Source organism: Talpa occidentalis, unplaced genomic scaffold, assembly GCF_014898055.3.
Source record: "Talpa occidentalis isolate TD23 unplaced genomic scaffold, MPIMG_talOcc4v2.1 talOcc4.11, whole genome shotgun sequence".
Classification (NCBI taxonomy): Eukaryota; Metazoa; Chordata; class Mammalia; order Eulipotyphla; family Talpidae; genus Talpa; species Talpa occidentalis.
This window is the reverse complement of record NW_023601104.1, coordinates 28,224,382-28,249,645: the sequence shown is the minus strand read 5'-3', so window position 1 is coordinate 28,249,645 and position 25,264 is coordinate 28,224,382. Positions and strand designations below refer to the sequence as shown.

General features: G+C 40.0%; 1 protein-coding gene across 14 annotated transcripts in view; it reads right to left on the bottom strand.

Moving 5' to 3' along the window:
* The window catches only part of TLN2 (talin 2), a 451,133-nt gene that overhangs the window by 224,930 nt on the left and 200,939 nt on the right, over positions 1-25,264 (bottom strand). For all 14 annotated transcript variants that reach the window (XM_054687829.1, XM_054687842.1, XM_054687839.1 and 11 more), the window contains one exon: positions 7,101-7,178. The gene's annotated coding sequence lies outside the window, so the exon portion shown is untranslated. The remainder of the gene's footprint in view (positions 1-7,100; positions 7,179-25,264) is intronic.

Below are 25,264 nucleotides of genomic sequence, written 5' to 3'. Positions count from 1 at the left end.
ATTTACAATCTCATCCCTTACTGAAAAGGTAACTCCTGGCCTGGAGTACAGAATCTACAGTCCTTGGCCTGGCCATGCAGGGAATGGAAAACTGGATTTAACCAACCTTCCTACACCTTATTTTCTTCCTTTTTACGACAATGTTGACTCCACCAGGGCTCTCCTCCATTTCTTCCAAATATAACTCTTTTCCCCATGCTGCTCCAAAGCTCTGTTTGATTCTAACAGCTTGTGGACATGTGTTTCTCTCTTCATAAAAAGAATCAATAATATATACATTTAACTTCCATAGGTTAAGAAAGAAAAATGATTTTAAGATGCCCAAAGCTATTCTCCACAACAGTTCATAATAATAAAAGAGATAATACCCAAATGTCCATCAGTAAGGCATGTTACAGAAGTTAAGTGTAAATTCACACAACGGAGGACTATGCAGCTGTGTGAAGGGGTGAGGATTAGCTCTATGCAATACCATGCAACAAAAGCCAGGATAGATTAAGTGAATAAAGAAAGGTGGAGACAACTGTGTACAGTAAACAACTGTGTAAGAAGAGAGGGAGACATAAAGCATGCGTAGGTTTGCTAATATACTAAGGGGGGAACTGTGCAAGGATAAACTTTTTTTTTTTTTTTTTCAATTGCTAGTTATGAGAAGGGAGCAAACAGGATGGAGAAGGGTCTGGGGTAAAAGCAAACACCTCTGAATATGCTTTATGTTATAGATGACACTTTGAAATCTAGCAAAACTATTGAAAATCATATTGAAGAGGGGAGTCTAAAAACAAAATGAAAATCAATGAAACTATGCACCCAGTTGGTGGCATAATTACACAGAGAAGTATTCCAATTATCTCTAAAACACAGTCTGTGAGATAAAGCAGAACAAATATAGTACTACCAAGAACTCGGTTTCTGGGTAGATTAAAGTATACAGAATTTATAAAGTTAAAAAACACTATATATCTGAAATTTCACTTGCTCCCCACTCTGTCACTGGTGAATCTTCTCACCCACCACCCTCGACCCCGGGTACCTCTGGCCTATACTCCAGCTCTTGTGTGCATAAATAAATAAAATCTTAAAAAAAAAAAAAGGAATGTTCAAAATCAATTTTGTCTATAAGAGATTTTTACTTTAAATGCTCAAGTCAGAGATATGAAATTTTATTGAAACCTTTCTCATCCTGGAAGGATCCTGAGCCCAACCTATGTGAGCTGCCTGGCCAGTCCAAGTGGCCGACTCAGGACATCATTCTAAGTTACAGAAAATAAGCATGGTTTGTAATCCTTTCAGCTACATGCAGCAAAATCACACCAACGAACCCAGAAATAAATTCTATTTTCTCTTAGAAACCTATCCCACTAGAAATCTCCCCTTCCTCCTCTGAACATACTCTCTTCCTGCTCTTTTGTCATGGACTCTGCAACTATATCCTTTTGGAAACAGATAGACAAATGACAACAAGGCAAGTCATTTTACTCTCCAGTGACAATTTTTATTTCTGTCTTTCCTAGTTCAGGGTATTGAATTCACTTCCTCTGAACCTTAACTTCTGAGAAGAGGTGGCAGGAGGCTTTTTTATTTCACCCAACTCATCCCATGTGTCTGCACTTTTCAAAGTGAACCGAGCATTGTGGATGGCCCAGATGCCTGGAGCCAAAAGTTCTCCTGCAGGGAAGACAAGTGGTTCATTTTTTACTCCTTAGATGTAAAGTAAATGCAGGAATATATCATCTGGGGAGAATATTTAGGATAATTTTTAAAAAGACTTCCTAAACTTCATTTAAGTTCTATCCCATTTTACTAGGTGCTATCTTTTTAGGCATGGGTTAAAACTTTCACCAAGTTTTAAGTTGTCCAAATAGATTTGTCTCCCTAAATCACTTTTACCCAAGTTTCACTAGACGTACCTAAAAGTGAACATTAGTGATTTCTTCATAATGGAACCAAAATTGTCTTGTGCAGATTTCACTTGTGCTTGGCATTGTATCCTACTCTCACAATCTGTCAATAAATATTTTTTAAAACACTGTGAAGTGGTGATTGTTGGAAATTGATAGTGTAACCTTGCACTGCTTACCAGTGTCACCTTTAAATGTGGGAAATCACCTTGGATCAACATTCAATGGGGTATATACTTACCCCTATCTATTCATTAAGACTTCTTGACTTCACTAATGCCAGATACCCCTCTCCATAAAAAGACAGGGCCAGCTCCAATGATTAGCCTGGCATTCAACACTTATTTGTTGGCATAAACATAATAGATTAAGATGTTGGAAATTAAGCACTGTTTACACTGAGGTAGCACATGTTAATATCACCACCTGACCTAACAGAGGTAGCTAGGATGAACTCTACCATAATCACCCACTCCTAAATGGACTATTCATATAGAAAGCAGATGAACAGCTCGACAACACATTCTGGAGAGACTGCTGGTTCCACCACGTAGGCTTTCCCTGGAGTCTGTATAGTGAGGAGAGAAAGCAGCTGGAGAGAACACCACCTCTGGGTGAGGGCCCCAGCTATCCAGGGCGCCTGCCATCTACCCAGTCACCAGCATAACAGTGATTCACAAAGCACACATACATCAAATTATTTATGCAAAACACTGCATTCAGGAAAGAAAATGAAGTGTCAAAGGTAAACCTAATCATTTTCCAACTTTTCTGAAATAACCACCAAAACACAGCATGAATTAAGAGAACCAAATGTGCCTCACACACACATACATGTCGGGTTCTAGGAAAACATGCAGATCAATCATAACCATTACAACACACTTTTCTCACTTGCCAGTAGGATTGAGTAATAAGTCCATTTTCCACTTCAATTTCACAAAGTAAATTTCCGGAAGCAGATAAAGATATTCCTATCCCAGTCACAGAATTCTGTATAACAAGCTTCTGGGCACACAGCATACCAAGGAAGAGGCAGGGAATTAAGCAGAGTTGATTTTCCCAAAGCAGCAGCAATTTTCCAGGCATAAGATGGATGTTTGTTGAGAAAAGTGGGGAAGACAGTCTACAGACAGTGAAGCCTTTCCACAGCTGGTCGCTATGTCCCCAGTTATGCCAGATTCCCAGAAGTACTTCTCTGTGGAATCTTTGGAGGTCTCTCATGCAGATTTCAACTACTTCATCTGTGAGATGTCAGTGACAAACGCTGTTTCACGGAGCCAGTATGAGGACTGCTACAGACACAGTCCTCAAGCACCTAGGTGTCTACCACATCACGTCCTCACTACATGATGGTTAATTTCAGGTTACTGCTTCTTCAGATACCAGAGCCTGAATTACATCTTCAGGCATAGTAATCAGCTCTTCATGGTCATCAGCACTGACTTGGAGGCAGGAGATACACATAGAGATCAAAGTGTTCTGGTTAAAGATGAGGGATGGGCATTGTGGGAGTGAGATGCACCAAGGGAGACTCAGAGCCTAAAAGAACTTGAGGCTGCGTTCAAGATGGCTGGTGCCATGTGCAAGCAAGAACCCACTGAAACAAGCACTGTGGAGAGGGCAAGATGTGAGGGCATTAGACTCAGAGGAAGGAATGGAATCCCACCACACAATCTGACTGCAATGGGAGCAGCCACCTTATCCTAAAAGAAATGAAGCTTCGAGGTTTTAGAATTTAGAATCAAGTTATTGCCAATCATGGACATATTGCCAATCTTTTGACATTAAAGAACAGAATATAAGTATTACCAGTTCTGAGCATATAAAATTAAAGGTACAGCTGCTCAAAATGGAGAGGTTGGAGGGAAGTGGGTGGTAGACAAGAAATTGTGTCTCTAGGAGACAGAACAAGAATGGAGGAGGCTGCATGTGTCATCTGAGGGTGCAGGGGGTGCAGCAGCAGGATGAAAGTACGAATCAGCTACAGGGAAGAAGGGAAATGAGGATGGTCAGATTAAGCCAATAAGTGACCGCCAGACACCAAGAAATAGCCTAAAAATCTGAAAAGTGAATACAAAATTTAAACATGTGGAAATCACCAAAAAGAAGCAAAAAAATTATTTAGAGAGAAATAAAACAGGCAGCTACTTCTAAGAAGCAAGACTAAGTGAAGGAGGTAGGGCAAGACACTTTTGACTTTTCATTATAAGCTACTCCATAGTATTTTCTATTTTTAGCCATTTGCATGCATTACACTTTGACAATTTTTTTTAATGAAAGATTCTCTATTAAGACCATTGTTTAGATCACAACTTTCTCTACTTTTACCAGGCCTTCCAGTGCTATGTTGAGACCACTGCAGTTGACCTTACAGTGTGTTTACTTTAAAGTCATGTTTAAACTCCACAAATGCACCAGTCATTTTATGGTTCTAGAAAGCTGTCCAGTTCTCATTTGTTGTAAACAAAATAGAATGGCTTTGATAATCATGTACATCTTCAAAATATGTGACTTTCCAGCTAAAAAAGAATGATTTTTAAATATGCCAGTTCCTTAGGAGAATGTTTAAAAATGCACATTCACGTACTCCAGAGTCTTTGAATCCATGAAATCTAATCAGTTTTTAAACAGTGAAGGCTCAAATCGTGACTTCTACGGGAGACTTTTAACTTCGAAAAAAAATTAACTGATGAACATAATTAGTCAAAAAGCTTAAGGAAAGAGCACATTCTCTTACACCCATGGATGAGTAAATTTAATTATGAAAAACAATCTGTAATGGTTATTGTTGCTGTTATGAAACATTTACCAAGCACAGATAACAGAATAAGGACCCCAGGACAGGCCCCGGACCCCTGACCAAAGAGATGATTTTAATTAGGACAATGCTAATCAGGACTCCCAGCCACTCAGGGAGCCTGCAGGGAGATGAGAAAATGGCAGTGCCTACAGTCAACAAGCAGAGTCATCCAAAGAATCCAGCTAATGGAGGATGGCAGGAAGACAGAAGTGCATAAATGATTACATTTTTAATGAAGAAATGTAAGCACAGAACAACTTATCTGTACTGACGTCATAGCCTTTAAGTGACTGATAGAGAATGACAAATAGCTGTGTAGATCTGGCTTTGTATTTTGTGAATTCAATACTCTCCGCCTTTACAGCAGTAGAAACTAAAATTGTCCAAAGAGCTAAAAATAATGTTATTCATGTAAAAATCGGTTTTTAAATATTTTTTTTACAAGCCTGCAGGGAAAATGGAGATAAGTTCAGAATATCGCATTTACAAGTCATTAAGTAAAACACTATACAAAATATTAAGTAAAACACATGTCCCCTCCCCCATGTATTCTTTATCAATCTCCCTCTCACATGCACACACCCCTTTAATGCATCATGTTTATTCCTGTGAAGCCTGGCTGTCTCAGATTCTTAATTGCTCATCTCTACAAGATCTCACCCAGCATGGCCTGGCTTTCTGTAAGGCTCAGAATGATTGATTGATTACATTGTTCATTCATTAAATTTTATTTAGACTTAGACCAGCCCAGATCCCTTAAAGCAATTCTCCCCCCTCTGGTTTATGTCAAAATAAAAGTTACTGCTGCTATTTATTCATGACTTAGACACTTTCGGAAATGTCAAGATTTCAGATAATCTCTCTAGTCCTATACTTTCAAGAAAATATTTCTATTGTTGCTGTCATTGTTTTCCAAATGCCAGTGTTAAGGTCAGTGCAGGCCACTCCCTGGCTAACAGTCACTGGACTACAGAAAAACAAGGAGGCAGTAGGAAATGAAGAATATTGTCATAATGCTTAATACGTACAAAACAAACACAAATTCATGTGATTCCTATTCTGAGTATTAAAATATTTCCTTTCATGAACTTGTAATACATGGTAGTTTCTTTAAAATATGTTTTTAAATTATAAAAAAAATTCTAAACAGAATAAAATAGCATAGAAATATATAGTAACCCCCCCATGCATTCACCCTCCTTTATTAGTATCAACTTTGTTCACATGTAGCCCAAAAAAATAGTAAAAATTGGTCCTACTATGGATGTTTTGGTGATGGGTATGATGTGGTAACATTTATATGAGTTGGTATGTCCCTATACCTCTGCATCACCTATAGTGTTGTAAATCAGTGCTATCTTCATTAATATAAAAAAAAAGGCAAAAAGACAAAACTTATTCCTTAATTTTTTAAAAAAGGCATTTTATTCTATTGCCTTATATAATTTGTATGGTAAGGCTTTTATTGAGAAATTTTATTTCTCTGTAGTTACATGAACTTCATTCTGTTAGTTTCTAAACTTTTAGGACAAGATGAAATTATAAGCTGAGACTTTCTTCCTTTGTTTCAATAAAGGAAGAAAACCCAAATGAGTTAAAGAATATTTTTAAAAATAAAAAAAAATGTTAATCCTAAAATCTTTTTCCCTATTTCATAAAATCTGAAGTATGGGAATGATCCATCTGGGTCAGCCATACATTTCACAGATGAGAACCTGGAAACTAACAGATAAACTGTCTTCATGTGCACAGCTGGTCAGGTAAAGAATCGTTATACATGATGTGCCTCAGTGCCACCTGTGAGGGCAGGAGCACAATAAACCAACCCTTTTTAACCTACGAGAACTCAACTGAAGCATGTCCAACATGAGCAGAAGATTGACTTTTGTCTATTCCTAGGGTATTTCATATATACTTCTTGGGGTCATGCAATCCCACCCAGGGCAATCAAGGGGGAAAACCAATGATGTGCAACCAAAGTTTACTTATCTCATGCTAGAGCAACCACAAACTGTCCCTGGAGGCCTCCAGGCAACACCAAACAGTTTCAGTTCAAAGACTACTAGAAATTCCTACATTAATTCTTTGCTCAACATATCAGTACAATACAAAGATTTAAGCAAACAGGTGTGAAAGAATGAGAAATTGTGCAGTAAGGTGATAACCAGGCTACCTATCCCCTCTTCTGGGCTCCTACCTTCACCCCACAAAACTAGAAGGCAAAATGTCAAGCAGCAGTAGGATTAGTCACACCAGGCAGCTCCTCATTAACTCAAAGAAGTGTGGTACAAATCAAAGGAGACAGTATAAGCAATGACATTTAACACTTTATTAAACTATACCAAAGGGGGTTGGGGTAATTGATAGAAATAAAATAGCTGTTTTACACGACTCACCTAAATTTTCAGTTTATGTGAAGAGTCAATTTCTCTGTGGATATCCAGAAGCATCTGAGTAGCCTTCAGCAGCAATACCTACACCAGTAATAAAAATCATTAGAATTAAGTAATTTTATAAACATCAGTTTTGCAGAAAAAAAATCTATACATTTGGTCATTTCCCTCCAAACTAAGTATGAAAGGAAATAACTCAGGAAACAATGAATTTCCGCTGCAACACGTGGGCTGGGAATTTTTCTTTACCAACAGGGAATTCAGGTCCCAAGGCACTTATTTGGAAGACCAAAATTATGTTACTGTTGGCAAAGAGGCAAAACACATTATGTTCTTCCCTGCCATAGGAATGCTTAATGGCTTTCAATTTAAACAAAGACCAAATATATACATCCTCTCCCTGCCCCCAACAATGTTTAAAAGAATACTCTCAAACAGGACACTGATTCTCTTAAAACTTAGCTCTTCTTGTTTACTTTTTCCTACTTAGTTTCTAACATGTCTGCAAAGTGGTTCCTTCTTGCTTCAACTGTTGCTGTCTCATTCCCAGTTCTCTGAAGCACTGAAAACTGACCATTTAGCACCTTCCTCCATGGAAACCCAATTTGAAGCAGAGAAATACCATAATCAATACTACAAATCAACCAAGTGGCCTAGCCACAATTAACAAACCTGAGTCTGAGTGAGACATATATATGAATCAGTCAAGCAGAATAAACATCCACATTAGGTCAGTATGAAGGAGATCTAAAGACATATACTAAAATCTTGAGAGTAATTAATAAATGGTGTTTGTTAGCTCTTTGGGGGAGGGGAAAATCTTGATCTCTCCCTCTGATTAAACTCAAAACTGAATCAAATGAGTGCCAGATTATACAGATGAATAATTTCTCTAATACAGGGTCAGCCTCTTATGACACTAAAATCTGGAACTCTGAATATTAAGGATTGAGATGCTTGACTGGCTACATTTTTTTTAAATGAATGACAAAAGCAAAACAAAAATAAAAACAAATAATAAAAAGTAATAATCTGGTCAAAATATAAAAGTAGGCAAAATATGTATGAGACATTAAAAGTTACTATTCTTATGCAAAAATGTGGGGGGGAATTAATAAGGAAATGGACAAAGAGTAAATAAATGTTCCATAAAAGAAGAAATATAATAGCAATAAACATATGAAAAGATAGTCAATGTACTAACAATGAAAACATACACTTTTAGCTAATAGAGATCTCATTTTTCACTTGCCAGATTGGTTAAAGACGTGACTGACGACAGCTAATGCCTAGGACACATGTAGCCTCTTAGGCAACTGTACATGCAAAACGGCACCTCCTTGTTCCAGCAATCCCACTACTAGGAATTTGCTCAGCGTAGATCATTGTGTAAGCGGAAAGATAGAATTGTGACACTTCTGAAGAGAAGTAAATGTCTAAAATCCCACAAATAGGGGACATGTTAAGTAAACGACATAGACACTGACATTAACAGTGGCAGTCTAAACTTAACAATGTGAAACCATAGCCGTGATGTACTTCAAAGAAAGTAAAACAAGTGAGGGACGGTGTGCAGTGTGACCCCATTTGCTCATGCATCCTTGTGGCTGTTCCTGGACATTTCCAGAGATGTCTAGAAGGATGTTTATCAAGACTTTTGATTATCCCTGATTATCAGAATTTTAGGAGAATTTTACTTCTTTTCTTACACTATTTGAATTTTAGATGAATGTGAGTTATTTTTCACAAGACTCCAATGGAGATATTTAACTGTCTGCATCTCATGCTTAAGTATGAAGTGACATACTGCATGCATTTCTACTTGTGTCAGCTTTCCTGATGTTGGTGTCACACAAGAGCTTGTAGTGAACATGGATTATTAGAAAGTTTCCCTATCATCTCTGGCTCCTGTTCATCTGTCAGGGACAACAAATCACCCTTGCCACTGAGTTCTTAGAACACACCTACATCCTTTATTATCAACCTCTTTTCACTTCAGCTTTAGTTCAAGTGAGCTAGTTACTTGTGGCCACAGTAGTCCCATATGAGATAGAGCTGCTTTTTATTTCCTACCTTCCCAACCACCCCCTTCCATTTATCAGTCCTATATTTGTTGTTTGAATGAATATTGTATGAATCCTGTAAGAAAGAAGATTTATTGTATCCAGTGTCATGTAATGTTTATGACCGACAGCTGAAGTAAAACTGAAGCCAAAAGCTCAAAACTAGTACCACAAAGGCAAAAACAAATAAGCAGAATAAGAAAACTACTTTGAGACAAATAGATTCATTCCTGACTAATAAGAAAGCTAACGAATACTATTTGAATAACGATAAAAACAAAGGTAACCTACTTGTCCAGGTGGGCCATTTCTGTGGTTAACATAGTATCCATTACAATACTTTTAACCACTCCATGTGTTTATTTTAATTGGGATATATCTATATATGAAAACTGTTTTTTTCTATTAAGTCTATAAAATACAGAACTGTATTTCCATGATGGGCCTATTAAGTTTAATTTATCTCCAGCAAACAAATTTATTCTTCTCATTGCCCTATTTTTTTAAGGTTCAGAAATTCCATGGGCTACGTGAATCCTCTTAATACCAATAATTATAAACCTGGCTAAAAAGCTGTAATCCCTTGTAGATGGACAAATCCCTTCAAAGGTATACTGGATGTAAATTATAAACCTAATTAATGCACCCCCCTCCCCTTCATCCTCTGGAGGCCTCCTCTCCCTCACCCCCAAATTTCCTTAGAAGGTAAAACAGGACAAGAGCCACTACCAATCATGTGACTTTATTTTTTTGATTTATTTATTTATGCATACTGGGATATAGGCCAGCGGTGTGGGGGATGAAAGGAGTCACCAGAGACAGAGTGGAGAGCCGAACAGGCAGATTGAAGGAACTACACTGCTGTGGGGAGCAGCAGGTGGGACAAGAGAGGTCTGCTGTGCCATGTGGGTCACTTCCCTGGTCAGGGATCAAACTCGTGCTGCAGTGGCTGTGAATAGCTTCATAGTGCTGAGGCCCAACCCCTTGCGCCACCAGGGAGGTCCCCCAATCATGTGACTTATTAAATATCTGTGTCCTCAGAGAACAATCCAGATAAACCCAAAGTCCCGTGCCAGCCACTGGCCTCTCTGTTCTGACCCTCCCCTCAGAGCAGGGGCATCATTCTCAATGGATAGAGGGGAACAAGGCAAGTCCATATTTGAGGTAGAGATACATTAGGTTTTATGAGACAAAACACTGCATTTAGGGAAGGCAATGGAACTTGATCCTGGTTCTGTAATTTACTAGTCATTTGGCCTTGGGGAGTCTTATCCTGTCATGCCTCAGTTTCCTCCTCTGTGATAATGTCCACCAAAAGGCTACTATGAGAATAAAGGCCATAACACACCCTCGCTAGTCATCAGTGCTCAGTATTTAAACATGGTTGTGTTTGAGCTCCAGGTCAGTGGGAGCCACCCCCTCCCCCCCCCCCCAATTGTAGAACTCAGTATTTGCTGCCTGGTTCTAACAACACCCCTAGGGAATAGACTGTGCTGCTCTATATAGGACAATTGTCTACTTAAAATATTTATTTTTAACATGGATAATATACTTTCAACTCAATAGAAACTTGGTTTAAAGGTACCTGGATCTAATTATTTAAAAGACGTTCACTTTAAAGTAGCCTTTTCTAGATTATCATGTGATAAATCATTTGGCAGTACCTACCGTGTACCTTTTCTGGAATATTTGGAAAAATAGAAGTCTATGTGACAAAAAGGCAGGAAAAGCGACAAGTTAAAATGTCTGTTACCAGGCCTCCCTGGTGGTGCAAGGGGTTAAGCACCGTACTATGAAGCAGTCCACAGCCTCTGCAGCATGAGTTCGATGCCCAGCCAGCCAGAGAGAAATCCACATGGCGCAGCAGACCTCTCCTGTCTCGCTCGCTGCTCCCCTCAGCAGTGTGTATCAGTCAGTCTGCCTGTTCTGCTCCCCTCTCTGTCTCTGGTGAATCCTCTCATCCCCCGCATCTCTGGCCTGTACCCCAGCTCTTACATGCCTAAATAAATTTTTTTTAAGTTTAAAAAAAATTTAAAATAAAAATAAAATATCTGTCACCAATAGTAGGTCATTAGGGCTGGACTTCACTGCCTTCCCATCCCATCCTGGGTCATTTCCTTCATGTTTGGTAAGCTTAAACACCTCTGAGTCCAAAGGTACGCATCACCGAAGCAGAGCAGGTAATACTTAGTTATTCCAGAAGCTGTGGAATTGAGAGAGTCCAGGGTTCTTAACATGGTGCCTGAACTTAGAAAGTATTCAGCTGTACATCGTTGTAACAGCAATAAAGAAAGCAAAATACAGATTAAGTAATCGGAGACCATAAAGGCACTGTGAAGGTTTTACCGACTCTTGCTTTCACATTTTACTTGGCATGTTCCTGCAGGACCACAGGGCCAAGATGAAGATGTGAGGAGCCAAGGTGATCTCAACCTAGAAAGGATGTGCACCACTCTTAGGGCTGAAGCTACATTATGTGGTATAGATCTCACATGGCCAAAAACACATTTGTCCTCAGACTGCATTAATAGGCAGGCCACACTTAACAATTAACATGGCAACACCACACTCAAGCTTTGCCCTAATACTATCTGTACAGGCCTAAAAATAGGGCCACCATCCCAAGTTCTTTGTTGCCCAAAGTTAACAAAAGTGCTTTTATATAGTAAGACCAAGCACAGCAGGGAACATCTACAAAATTTCACTGAAGATGAGCAGAATACACTATTCCCAGCTTGAAGTTAATGCTACATATATTTATTATTAATTTCTTGAAATCGTAAAAGCCTAAAAGCAAGGAAGTAAACCAAATAGTTCTAGAGACATGAAGAGCCAAAGAGACAAAAGAGGAGAAATTTTGAAAAAAATTTTCCCAACTTCTTCCAACTTCTACTACTTGCCAAGGATTTGTCTCATTTGTTTTTTCTGAAATCTTTAGAACTTTTTCATTGAAAGTACAGCCCAGTGATTAGTTTCTAGCTCTGCTGGATCAGAGATATCTGGGTTTCCCTTGCTAATTGTCCAGGTAGAAGCTGGACAATGGGTGCCTGGATCAAAGGAAATTCAAGGATACTCAATTTGGAAGTATTAGTACCCAAGGCTTTCAAAGAAAGAAATAAACTGCTACCCTGCCCTTGGTAGGGGAAAGAGAAAAACTCCAGCAATCCCTTCATATTCCTCTAAAAGCAGCATTTCAGAAAACTAAAAAGAGTTGTCACCTGCAACAAAGAGTCTCAGTATAAATGTGGGACAAGCTGGTATAAAGGAAATTAAGGAGTTTGCCTACCACAGAACACTTCAGAGGCTTTAATGTGTTAATGTTGATTATGCACAAGAGGCTTCAACTTTATTTGCACACAGTTTCCTTTACTTTTGTGTTTTATGTCTGGGACAAATGCCTCACACAATAGTTTGGAAAACAATGCTCTAATTATTTGTTTTTATGCAAATAATTTTTGAAGGTTCACTTTGGCCCTCTATACTCACAGGTACATGAATAAGTTTAATCCTCCTAGAAGATCAGTTAACAATGCAAACAATACTAATGCAAGGTAGCATGAAGTGCACACTTGGGACAAGGGAAGGACTACTATTATACTGCTTACTTCACTCTGTCATTAAAAGCTTTTCACAATTGGAAACACTTGAGATGCTGTGAATTCCCTACAAGTCTATAATTCACTGTTGTTCTCTCAAAATTTTAATATAATTCACTGTTCTCTCAAAATTTTAGACACTTGCAATTAAACTACTTAGTGCTACGGAAAGTAGAGTATAAGTTCATGAGCACAGTGGTTCTACTTGTCAGAGTTGTTGTCCCAGTCCCTGAACAGTGCGTGCTCAGGATAATCAGTAAATATTTGACAATATTATTAGAGGAATGATTAAGCTATTCTTAACTGTATCATCAACTCTTTTTGTGAACTAGCCAAAATATAGAGTTAACTTTGAAATGCTTACTAAAAATAATTTCTTATTTCATTTTTCTCAAAAGATGTTCATTTTTCATTTCCTTAATCTCCTATTTTTTGCAGGTTTACACCCCACTCCATGCCCCCAAAGGATATTTCTCCTTATAACTTTTGGGTTAGAAGGAACTTTTTGTCCCTAGACCAACTTCCATATTCAGTACATTATTATAGCCAATTATTTTCAATAAAAGTCCAATTAGCTAACATTCAAGTGACTAGGAATTTCAATTAATCAGAGCTATGCTGACAGCTTCCTTTGGGGGAATGATGAAGAAACACATTCATCTTTTAGAAAGTAGCAACTATATAAGAATAAGTTTTTTTATCAAAAATTTGCTGGAAAAAGCAATTGAGCATGAAATACAGATCAAGAAATACCCGGTATTATTATCTTTCCACTACCCTTTCACTATATTCTGAACATAATGTTTAGAATATCCCTAAGATGTTGCAACACCTAAAATGAACAAATAAGAACTTAAGTGTTTTTGGCTAAACTCAATTCACTAACAAAATCTGGCAGTGTAATTTGGGGTGGGGGTAAACTGTCAAAATTTTCAAGGGGTGTTGGGGAAGAGTAGGAATTGGTGCTTAATAATTCTCCATTGGTCATTTAGAAAATTAAATTGACAGGTTCCTTCCCTATCACTTCCACCTACAGAGTAGTAATGGTTGGGGTGTTCCCATTTGGCAGTCCCTGCTTCTGGTTGGGCTGTATTCCCATCTACTGCACCAGTCCTGCCCAGTGCCACATGTATGCCAGCTTCCCTCCAACACCAGAGTAAACCGGCTGAGACAGTCATCTGACTCATGTCCCTAGCTCCCTGGCAGTAGGGCAACCTCTCTTGCCCTGGCAGTCTGTGCTCCAGCAGCACCAAGCCAATCCTCCTAAAGCCTGGAACTTCTGGGCTGCTATGGGGGCTCTGACCTCTAATTTTTTGTGCCTAAAATAGCCTTCCCATGTCCCCATTCACTTGACTGTCAATCCAGTTCCACCTATTCTGGGGAGACTTCACCGACCATATCTCTATTGCTGCACATATTTTGAAATATTCTTTTTACGTGTCTATATTCCCCACTAACCTGTGAGTTCCTAGATCACAGTATTGTGGCTTCTCATCGTTCTAGTCTCAGTCGAGAGCACAGTCACTAATATACACTGAATGCTTGATAAATGTCTGAAGAAGTAGCAAATATAGTAAAAATAGTAACTCCAAGACACTGTGGGTGGGAGTAGGGTACAAGAAGCTGGGTACAGAGCAGAATCAGACTGGGGTTGTGTGTGTACACATGCATGCACACACTGAAGAGAAGGGGTTGCCTGATTTTCTGATCATCCTCTCGAGTGCTTCAAGGTCAAGGATCCTGCTAATATGTCCCCTTTATCTTTCTCGGTGCCAGGTATTGACCAATTATTCTTCAAATCTAATTAACTTTAAGCTTCTCTCCCATTAGCCTATTGTCAATTAGGGAAATACACCATTTCATATATATGCCTTCTTTCCCACCCCAAAGCAAACAAGGGCTTTATGAAGTACAATGAGATGAAAAAGATTCCCCTTTATAAAGCTAGTCCCCCAAAATACATTTGTCTGTTCTCACTCACTCCCTTCAAAATTGGACCCTGTGGGAGAGCTCAGTCACACAAGGCATCACAGTGGAAGGTGACACAGGTAAGTGTCATTCATCAACTATCTGAGCATTTCTTTGGGAAAAGATAGGGCATGAGAGGCCGCAGTACGGAGAGAGAACATACATCCAATAGTGGACTACTATTCTTCACTAAAAAGAAATAAATGATTGGGCCACAAAAAGACAAGTAAGAAGATTACATGCAAATTACTGAGTGAAAAACCAATCTGAAAGGCTACCTGCATTCTAATCAAATGAATCTGGAAAAGGGAACACTATGGAGACAAAAGATCAGTGGTTGCCAGAGGGTGTAAGGAAGGATATTAGGCTGGTGAAACTGCCCTGTATTGTGTACTCAGACTTTTATTAAAATCCATAGAATGTGCAATATCAAATGTGAACCCTAATGTAAACTGTAGACTTTGGGCGATTATGCTGCGTTGATGCAGGTTCACCAACTGTAACAAATGCACCTCTTTGGTGGTGTTCAAAATTGGGGAGGCTGTGTATGTGTAATGAGCACATATATGGGAATTATCTGTACTTTCTGCTCTGCTTTTGCTATGGACCTAAAATGTGTTTAAGGAATAAACTCTATGAATAAAAGTAAAATTGTTGAATTAAAAAAAAAAAAAACCCACCAAGCAAAGAGAAAGAGGTGAAGGACAGGGCTGTAAATAATTCCTGCCCACGGAAGCCAGGGAAAATCTTATGAAGGCTCTCAACATTGCAGGGAGAGGCCTAGGGAAAGGGTTAGAGCGACAAGTAACATCGCCCCAGGAGCCACGATAGAGTCTCCAGGGTCCTCCTGGCCAGCTAGATCTCGCTTGAATATAGTCAAGTGGTCAGGTTGAAAGAGGGCTGCCCAAGCAGCGCTCCAATCTGTTGGAAATGAGCCTGAAAACCTGCATCCTCCTCCACTATTATTCTCACTGCCTCCTGAGCCTTTAATCTGGCATTTATTCCTCCTCATTAGCACCTGGAGAACTGCTTCTATAGTGAAAAGACCCAAGCTATGGACAGGAAGAGAATTTGGCTTTCCTTAGCAATGGAAAATTCAGTAACTGTAATGGAATTACAGTTGTATGTAATTCCATACAACTGTAATTCCATACAACAGTTGTAAAATCCAGCAACTGTAATGTCCAGGGTGATAGCCAGAAGAAGGAATGGGCATCCTATTGAGAGGACATGCTCAACTCCCAGGAACACCCCTAATGGCTCATTCCTCCAGCCCTCAGAGCTCGGCTGCCTGGACACTCTAAGTTAGCACATGATGGCATAAAGCAACGGGCAGACTCAAGGTGGACCATGAAATTTCATCAGCTGCTTGACAATCTAACATAGAGACCACAAGCAAGAACATAAGGTCATTTGGAGGGATGGTGTGACTAATCAAAAACAAATTATGTCCTTGGGTATATATATATATGTAGCAATCAGGGACACTTATAAATAAGAACCTGTCACCATTCAATTTTGATTAGCAGCTATTGTATCGCTCATAATTGATGTTTCAAAAGTAATTTTACTGCCCTAATATCTCTTACCATGTACAATCTGGTCTTCATAAATTGCCACCTGAAATATTTTCCAAAAGGCAAAAATCCCTTTTCTCTTCCCTCTGTCCAGGCATCTGGCCAGAGTTTCTTTGCATATTCGTTATGCTACATTTCACTTAAAAGTAAAACAACCCCCCAACAAACAGTTCTTTTGTCAATGAACTTCTTCCTTTCAAAACATTTCAAAAATTCTCCTTAGCCATATGTCTCTTCCTTCCTGTCCTTGATCTATCACCCCAAGTACCCCCCTTCCCCAAGCTGCCTTCCTTCCTCGGTGGTTTCCCTACATTTGCCGTTCTCTGCATTTTCACAAAATCTTGTAGATTTCTCTGCAGAATTTGTTCGTTATACCGTGTTGTATAAAACACACATGCAATGAATTCCAACTTTGCTCTCTCCCCATGTGTGGTCTCTGGGCTCTGTCACTAGAATAAAACCTCTGTGAAAGCAGGATATGGAGTCACACCATCCCTGTATTCACCCAAGGATATTAGAAAGTCAAATGTATATGAAATAAAAAGAATGTTATAGTGAACTTCTAAGCACTTATCAACAATTATCAACTAAGAACCAGTCTTATCCAGACCCTCAGCCCCCTTCCCAGCCCTTACTGGAGATCAATTTGAAGCTAATACCAAATCTCATAACACTTACATGTAAATACTTTAAATCAGAAAATGCATAGTAGTTATTTTCCCTCATAAAGAAAACAACACTTGTATGTTTATCACAAAGTTATCACAAACATCTCCTTCTCTGTTCCCAGTTGCACAAAGCAAGACATTGGCAACCTAAGACACCTTCAGCAGGTCATTTATGTCTGCTGATATGCCTCAGGGCCCACACCTCTTCTCCCAAGGAGGAAACCTAGATTGAGGGCTCTGTGTGCCCAGCTCACCTTCTTGGGCATAGCTATGACTTTCTAATTCCCCTTAAGATTTTTCTGTCAGGGGCCTCCCCGGTGGAGCAGCGATTGAGTGCTGGGTTGCGAAGCTGCCCGCAGCCTCTGCAGCGCTGGTTCGATCCCCAGCTGCTCCCCGGCCACCAGAGGAGGGTCCCACATGGCGCGCAGACCTCTCCTGCCACCCGCTGCTCCCCTCAGCAGTGTACTTCGGTCCTTCTGCCTGCTCTGCTCCCCGCTCTGGCTCTGGTGAATTCTCTCACCCTCCCGCGCTTCTGACTGTACCCAGTGCTTGTATAAATAAAAATAAATAAATCTTTAAAAAAAAAAAAAGATTTTTCTGTCCATCATTTGTAGGACCAGCATCACCACCCAGGGTAATCTCACTTTGACTGGCTCTTTATCAAAAGCGTAACAATTATATATTCAATAGTATGTCCCCTCCAGGAACAAGTTTCCTTCATATTACCCTTGTATTTTAATTTTTTCCCCATCCTATCTCTTGAAATAAAAAAGCAAAAATATATCAAGCTTGACTTTCGTTCCTGGGATCTGCCTTCTGGAACAAGTAAGATTAATTTGCACACTCCCAGCTCTTGGGTGAGATCAGAATCCACCCACAACACTGACCTGCTAAAAATCACCAGGGTAGGCAGCCAAAGGCCTTTAGGGAGAGACAACTGCCCAGGGAGTCCAATGCTGTTCCCACTAAGGTAACAGTGAAATCAATTAAGGATTATTTTGAATCAAATCATCATTCAAGTATAAGCCTACTCAGGTAATTGTGCCAATTACTGACCCCACCATGGACTTTGATGCTCTATATCTGCACTAGCCAATATTATAGCAACCAGCCATAGGTGGCTGATGAACACTTCTAATGTGCCTAATCCAAACTGAGATGTGCAGTGAGTAGCAAGTACACAGTAAATTCTTAAGATTTACCATTTAAATTTAAATTTACCATTTACCATTTAAATTCTTAAGATTACCAAAAATAATGTAAAATACTTCATTATATCTTGAAATGTTAATATTCTGGATACACTGGATTAATGAAAATATATTATTAATTTCACCTTTTAAAAATCTGACTATGAGAGAATTTAAAATTATATGTATCTTGTATGTTTCTAGTAGAGTATGTCTCTAGATTCCTGTTCCTGTTCATAACAGTCTAAATGTTTCACGTCAGCCCTTAACTAATGTTATGTGAATACAATCCTAAAGCTAAAGTTCTCTTGGACTTCTTTTTAAAAATTTTTGTTTACTTCCCCTAATGTTTCCTGCCAATTCCCAATAAGTTTAAACATCTAAGTGTTCTAAAAGATAATCACAGCTACCTTGAGCATGAAATATCATATAATCATTAGATAGAATCCATTCAGTGTGAGAGTCAAAACATTTAACTACTATTTTAAAAGTAATTCCTAATTCATACTTATCTCACAGAGTATGATGAAATTTCTTCTGGTTGTTGTGACCTTAGTGTACTAGAATTTCACTCGATGCAGCTGGGAAAACATTCAAACCCACATTTCTATCACAAGAAAAGAAAGCACTGGGCATTTTCCATAAGCCAAAAGAACTACTCACCTACCTTCTCTTAGTTTCAAAAGGTGAAATAATAAATAACTGATTAAGTGTGGATTTGAATGCCGATCAAACAAATATTACACCTAACCTCTGAAAGTCAGCAGACTTCAGAGTACTTCCCAGGTTAAAAGAACAACAATCACAACAACAAAAAACAAAAAAACAAAAAAACCAGCACAGTTTTCTGATCTGGGGTCAAAAAAGCTGGACTAAGTTAAAAAAAAAAAAGTGACTCTATAGAAACTGATGATCTAAGTTAAACCTTCAATTATCTGAGCTAATGCTACCCAAAAGGAGGATCAGCCAATAACCAATTTGTGACTTGCCCACAATACAGAAATTGAGAGTAAACATTTCAGAACTTTTATAACAATTTGACAACATAACTTGTTAGATGAATTTAATTTTTTAAAACGTGTTTATTGAGGCATGAAGCTGTACTCCCAAAATTTGCACAGTATTATCATCCAATGTTAAATCAATAAAAAAATTATTGAAAAAACACACCAGTTAAAAATATAGAAATTAAGGGCCTCCCCAGTGGCACAGCGGTTGAGCGCTGGGTTGCGAAGCTGCCTGCAGTCTCTGCAACGCCAGTTCGATCCCCGGCCACGGGGCGAGGGTCCCACATGGTGCGCAGACCTCTTCTGCCGCCTGCTGCTCCCCTCAGCAGTATACTTCAGTCCTTCTGCCTGTTCTGCTCCCCGCTCTGGTTAATTCTCTCACCCTCCCGTGCTTCTAACTGTACCCAGTACTTGTATAAATAAATAAATAAATCTTTAAAAAAATATAGAGAGAAATTAAGTTCAAAAGTGCATATATTTAATAAGCTTTTTTCCTAATAAATGTTTTATTGAATTTTACAAAAGGATGTCAGCCCAAAACAGATAACAAATCAAAGAAATGGTCCTTCCTTTCAGAAGTACTGATCTACTTTTGGTGGGAACCGCCATCTTCCAGGAATTCACCAAATTGACCAACACAAATTGAAGAAGCCATGAGACAGTTCCATGTTCTCTAGGCATTTTTGAAACATGGAGTTGTTCCTTTGGCCACGTACATGCGAATCTTCAAGAAAGGTGATAGTGTAGACATCAAGGGGATGGGCGCTGTTCAAGCAGAAGTACCCCTCACATTACCATGGCAACACTGGAAATGTCTGCACTGTTACCCAGCACATGCAGCTGACGTTGTTGTAAGCAGACGAGGGCAAGGTTCTTGCCAGAGGATTAATGTTCATATTAAGCATATTAAGCACTCTAAGAACTGAGATAGCTCCCTGAAATGGGAGAGAGAAAATGATCAGAAAAGAGAAGAAGCCAAAGAGAAATGTACCTTGGATCAGCTGAAGCGCCAGCCTGCCCCACACAGAGAACCACACTTTGTAAGAACGGATGGAAAGGAGCTGCTGGAGCCCATTCCCTAGGAATTTATGGCATGGTAGGTGTGAAAAAAAAGAAAATAGACCTCTGGATGATTTTTAAAAAAACAAAACAAAACCAGAAACACTGCTCTGTATCAACTCATCAGAAGCCTCAGTTTTCTAGTCATCTTACTCTGCATTTGCAGCAGAAAGTAAGGAGAGCAACGGGAGCTACAATGCTATATTTTTAGGAAGACAGAAAACTCCACCTAGAAGAGGGTGCCCAAAGCAGAACTCTTGCCATGAGAGTCAGAATTACAATCTATAACACTTTTCTACTTTGTATCCACAATGTCAATTTTCTTCTATTATGAAATGCCATGGATTATGAACTATGGTGTGATATGCTACAATGTGGATGAGTCCTGATTTCAGAATAATAAAATATATACCAACTTCAGGTTAGCAAAAATGTTACGCTTCATTATACACACAGAGAGAAATGAAACAATTGTATTTTTTCAAGTTGAGGCTGACAGCTGAGCATTTCTATGTAAGTAAGTAGCCCATTAGCACCAACTGAGCACAAAGTGCCCCAAGAGCAGAAAAATGAAGAGGCAGCCCTGAAGAATTCACAATCGAGGTGGGAAGAATTCACAATCGAGGTGTGATGGCCCCACAATAGTCTTAGTAACTTAACTTTCTTCAGCCACCCATACTGGTGATCACTGAGTTACATTAACTCCTTCAGCATGGAGCACCACCTACTGGGTTCCCAGGAAGGTCCTCCCTACTGCCTCCAGCACAGGTTAGGGGCCTGGGTCTGTCTGGCAGCTGTGCCCTATCCAGATGTTAGAGAAGCTTGGCAGCTACTTGCCCTTTAAGTCTCAGTGTTCTCACCTCCCTCAGGATTACGGGGAGGGTGGATTTTGCTGCTTAAGATTGGAGGAAGGGGATACCTGGGGAAAGGAGATGCTGTGAGGGAGTGGGAAGGTGTAGTTCATCTGCCCCAGCGCTCTTTCCTCAGGCTGCACATCAGTAGGAAGAGAGGAGGGAAATCAGGCAGGTGGCACCTCAGAGAACTTTTTCCACAAGAGATGGAAAGGGGGAGCATTCTTTATGAAAACCAGGTGCTGTGAAGGAGGTTCCGACAGGGACCATGGGGTGGGAGAGGGAGCAGGGCCATGGAGAGGATCATCAAGGCAAGAGTGACTCAGGAAAGTGACCTGGAAATGCTGGGAGCAGCCTCCATGCTCAGAGCTGGCACTGACAGAATGCTTGGCCAGTACAGTGTATGCATTTGCACATACTCGAAGACCTCCAACTGCTGCCACATGCACAGGCGTGGACAAGTTTGGCTACAAACAAGCTATAAAGGCTTTATCTCTGGGGTGGAAGGACTGAGAGCAGTTCACCTAAGGGCAGGTATGTGGGAAGCGGCAGCTAGCAGAGCATTTCTCTTGAAAAAACAACTATGTTCAGGTCCAAGCCAGAGAACGTAGACTGACGAGAAAAAAAGCAGGTGCTTATTATGTCCCTACCAGGTGCCAGGGAATAGATGCAGCACCTCCACATTTCAACATCTTAGACACACAGAGAGTAAGAGATGGCTGCCAATGTTTGCCCTGCCCTTGAGTGTGGTGATCAAAGGAAGAGGGGTAAAGTAAGTGATTTATCAACCAAATGCAATGGCTATCAAACGTTAAGCCATCTTCAGGTGTAATGTTCTTTTTATTTCTAGACATGATAATACTTGTATTTCAGAAAAGAGCCCACAGTCTTTTAGAGTTGCATACTGACACATACAGACATGAAATGGTGGGATATTGAAGATTTATTTCAAAATAACCAAGTGGAAAAGGAAGGGGGTTTGATGAAACAAAGGGGGCATGTATGAATTAACCACTAAGGCTGGCTGATAGGTACAGGAGGGCTCAGGCTATCCTTTCTATTTCTAGAGATAAGTGTAATTTCCAGTTAAAAATCCAAACAAGTAAGTAGAAAGCAACATAGAAAGGTAAAGTACACTGTTTTTTACACTAATTGTGTTAGTATGAACTTACTACAAAAACTCAAAACTATGAAACTGTGTTTAAGTGACAAAAACACTAAGGCTTAAAGGTAAACCAACAACTCTATAGGGACAGTCTTTTAAGTTTTCTTAAGAAGCTGGAGTAGCTGACTGTGCAGTCACGCTTGAGAAAGCCCAGGAACTACATGTGCAGAAACTGTGTATCACCTTGACATCCAAGTTCAGCACCTTCCCTTCGGGTGACATGAAGTGAGTTTGACTGATTCACAGGCATGATAGGCAATAGACTCCTGTCATGCTTTGCTGCCCAGCTGAGGAATCAAGCAACAGAAAGATGCCAAATGTCAGACCCATCTCCCCAGCACCCTCAGTGTGACTGGAATCCTCATTTTAAAACCACCAGAGGAATAGCAATAAGCCTGCGAAGGAGAATAGCTAATACGTGCTCTCAAAGTTCAAAGCCAAAAATGTTGACTTCATAATCACCCTTTGCCCTCACTTCTATGAGACCTACATTGTAGCCACATTTAACACAGTTGGGGTATAAGGTGAATCTCAAGGACTTTGAATCAATTTTATGAGACCCAAACACACATGCATACCCTTCCATTACCCAACTCAGAGGGTCTTGCTGGCTAACACTTTGGGGAGAATGGTGGTTCTCAATCAGGGTGATTTTGCCCCCTACCTCCCACCGGGAACTTCTAGCATTGTCTGGAGACATTTTTGGTTGCCACAACCTGGGAGGGGTGCAGTTGGCATCTGATGGCTAGAGGCCAAGAATGCTGTCAGCATCCTCCAATGTACAGGACAAAAAATTACCTGATCTGAATGTCAACTGGCAGAAGTTGAGAAGTCCTGGCTTATATAAAATAAAGGGATATGGGAATGGTAAGCCTTGGTCTTGAGAGAGGGAGGGAGAGTAAGTGAAAGAAATAACGCTATCTTTTATAGTCCTTTATTTACATATTCTACCAATATTCTTGAACAGATGTGCATCTGACGCCATGCCCTCTGGTATAGCTATTTTGTCCACTAACAAGAGGGACCAGACACTCGAGAGACTGTAACTGCCAAGACAAACATTTGCTCTTTTCCAACGGCCATGTTTACTCAAGATTATTCTGCTCTTGGTAAACTGGTAGCCAACTGGCTGTTGACACACTTGGAATGGAGCCAAGGAACAGTTTGGCACCCTTTCCCAAGGATGGCAAGGGGAATGTGGTCCAAGAAGACCAATTTCTAAAAAACCACCTAAGTTTTCAGATGGAACCACTTTGAAACCACATTAGAAACAACTTCCTACCATTGGGGCCATCCTGTTAGCATTTTCAACACCACCAAAGAGCTATGAGAGGAGGAAAAAGAAGGGTAGTGTCATTAGGAAACCACATGGATGGGAAAAGGAGGGAAGAAGAAAGAGAGACAACAATTATCACCAAAGGATTCAACAGTGCTTTGACCTACAGGCAGCGAAAGGAAAACAAACTCCCACGTAATTATTGCCCCATCAACTGTAGTTTTAAAGCCAGGAGAGACTATCTTTAGCTTGATTATTAACCCTGAAATCTAACCCACAACTGATCTTTACAATGATCAGTGGCTTCTCATTTGAATGTTACTGTTTACATTCACATATGTAGAGCACTTGTACCATGGATAATCCAGTAACTGAAATTCTGCTGTGCCTATCAACACAATCTCAAAATGCCTCTCCATTGCCATAGAGCTGTTTTTCACAGTCATTCCCCTTTGCTGAAAAAGAATTCAACTGTGGACACAATTACTACCAAGTTCACCATTTTGCAGAGGAGCAAAGAGACTTTTGACTCAAGACTGCACCAACCTCACAGGTGAGTCGTCCCTTCAATAAAGTTGGGGCATCAAAGCGTGCCTGAGAATCCTGATGTCCTGGCAATGTGGGCATCAAATGCTTGGGCTAATGTCATCTCTGGGGGGAACTTTCTCAATCTCCCTGATTCCTCCTTGAAAGGATTCAAGGCACTAGACCAAGAAAGTCAGGCTAGGGATGCCTGCCCCACATGCCATGTCTTTGGGGGCACAGAGGCAATGTGAGAACCAATCCTCATTTCACACACCCAACCTCTGGCCTATAGAGGTTGAATGCTGAACTGCTACCTCCCCAGCCCTCCCAAAAAAGAAAAAAGATATGCCCACATCTCAATCTCTGGAAAATTGAGCGTGGCTTAATTTGGAAAAACAGCATCTTTGCAGACATCACTCAGTTAAAGACATTGAGGAAATAACTTGGATTACACAGATGGGCCCCAAACCTGATGAGAAGTGTGTCTATACCAGCCAGAGAAAACAAAAAGCGGAAAACAGAAAACCAAATATGGACAAACATGTATGTATGAGGTGAATAGCTACAAAGTAAAGAATGCCTGGAACCACCACAAGCTGGGAGAGTCAGGAAAGAGCCTCCCCTAGGAGGGAATGCTCCCCTTCAGAGGGAACATGGCTCAACAGACACCCTGATTTTAGACTTCTGACCTCTAGACTATGTGAGAATAAATTTCTGTTGTGAAAGAATGGTAGCAAATTATGCCACCCCAAAATATGCTGCCTTGGTATAAATATTATTTTGACCTATGGGGAAGTAAACACCACACATGCAGGGAGAGGCTTTCTGTGAACTCCCTTTATGTGTTTAAAGATAAGTCTTCCAAAAGGAACTCAGTTGTATAAACCCCATCCCAGGGAGTTTCATCAACCAGGGAAGATTGACTCATCACAGGAAAAGAGAACTGAAGTCAATACCACACCCAGGCAAAACCAGTCAGGGACTATCCTATGACCCATCTATTCTTCTGAGGGTCCATTCACGGTACCTAAAGATCACTTAACTGTTCCCTAATAAGTCTATACCCCCCTACCCCTCACCTTTCCCTTCGAAGATGATATTTAAGCCTAAATTCTAAAGCCACCTCTCTGAGTTACTCACTTTTACTGTGATATAGCCTATGCATCCATGAGGAATATGTTAATAAACTTTTTTTCTGTTGTTTATATTTCTTTTATGATAA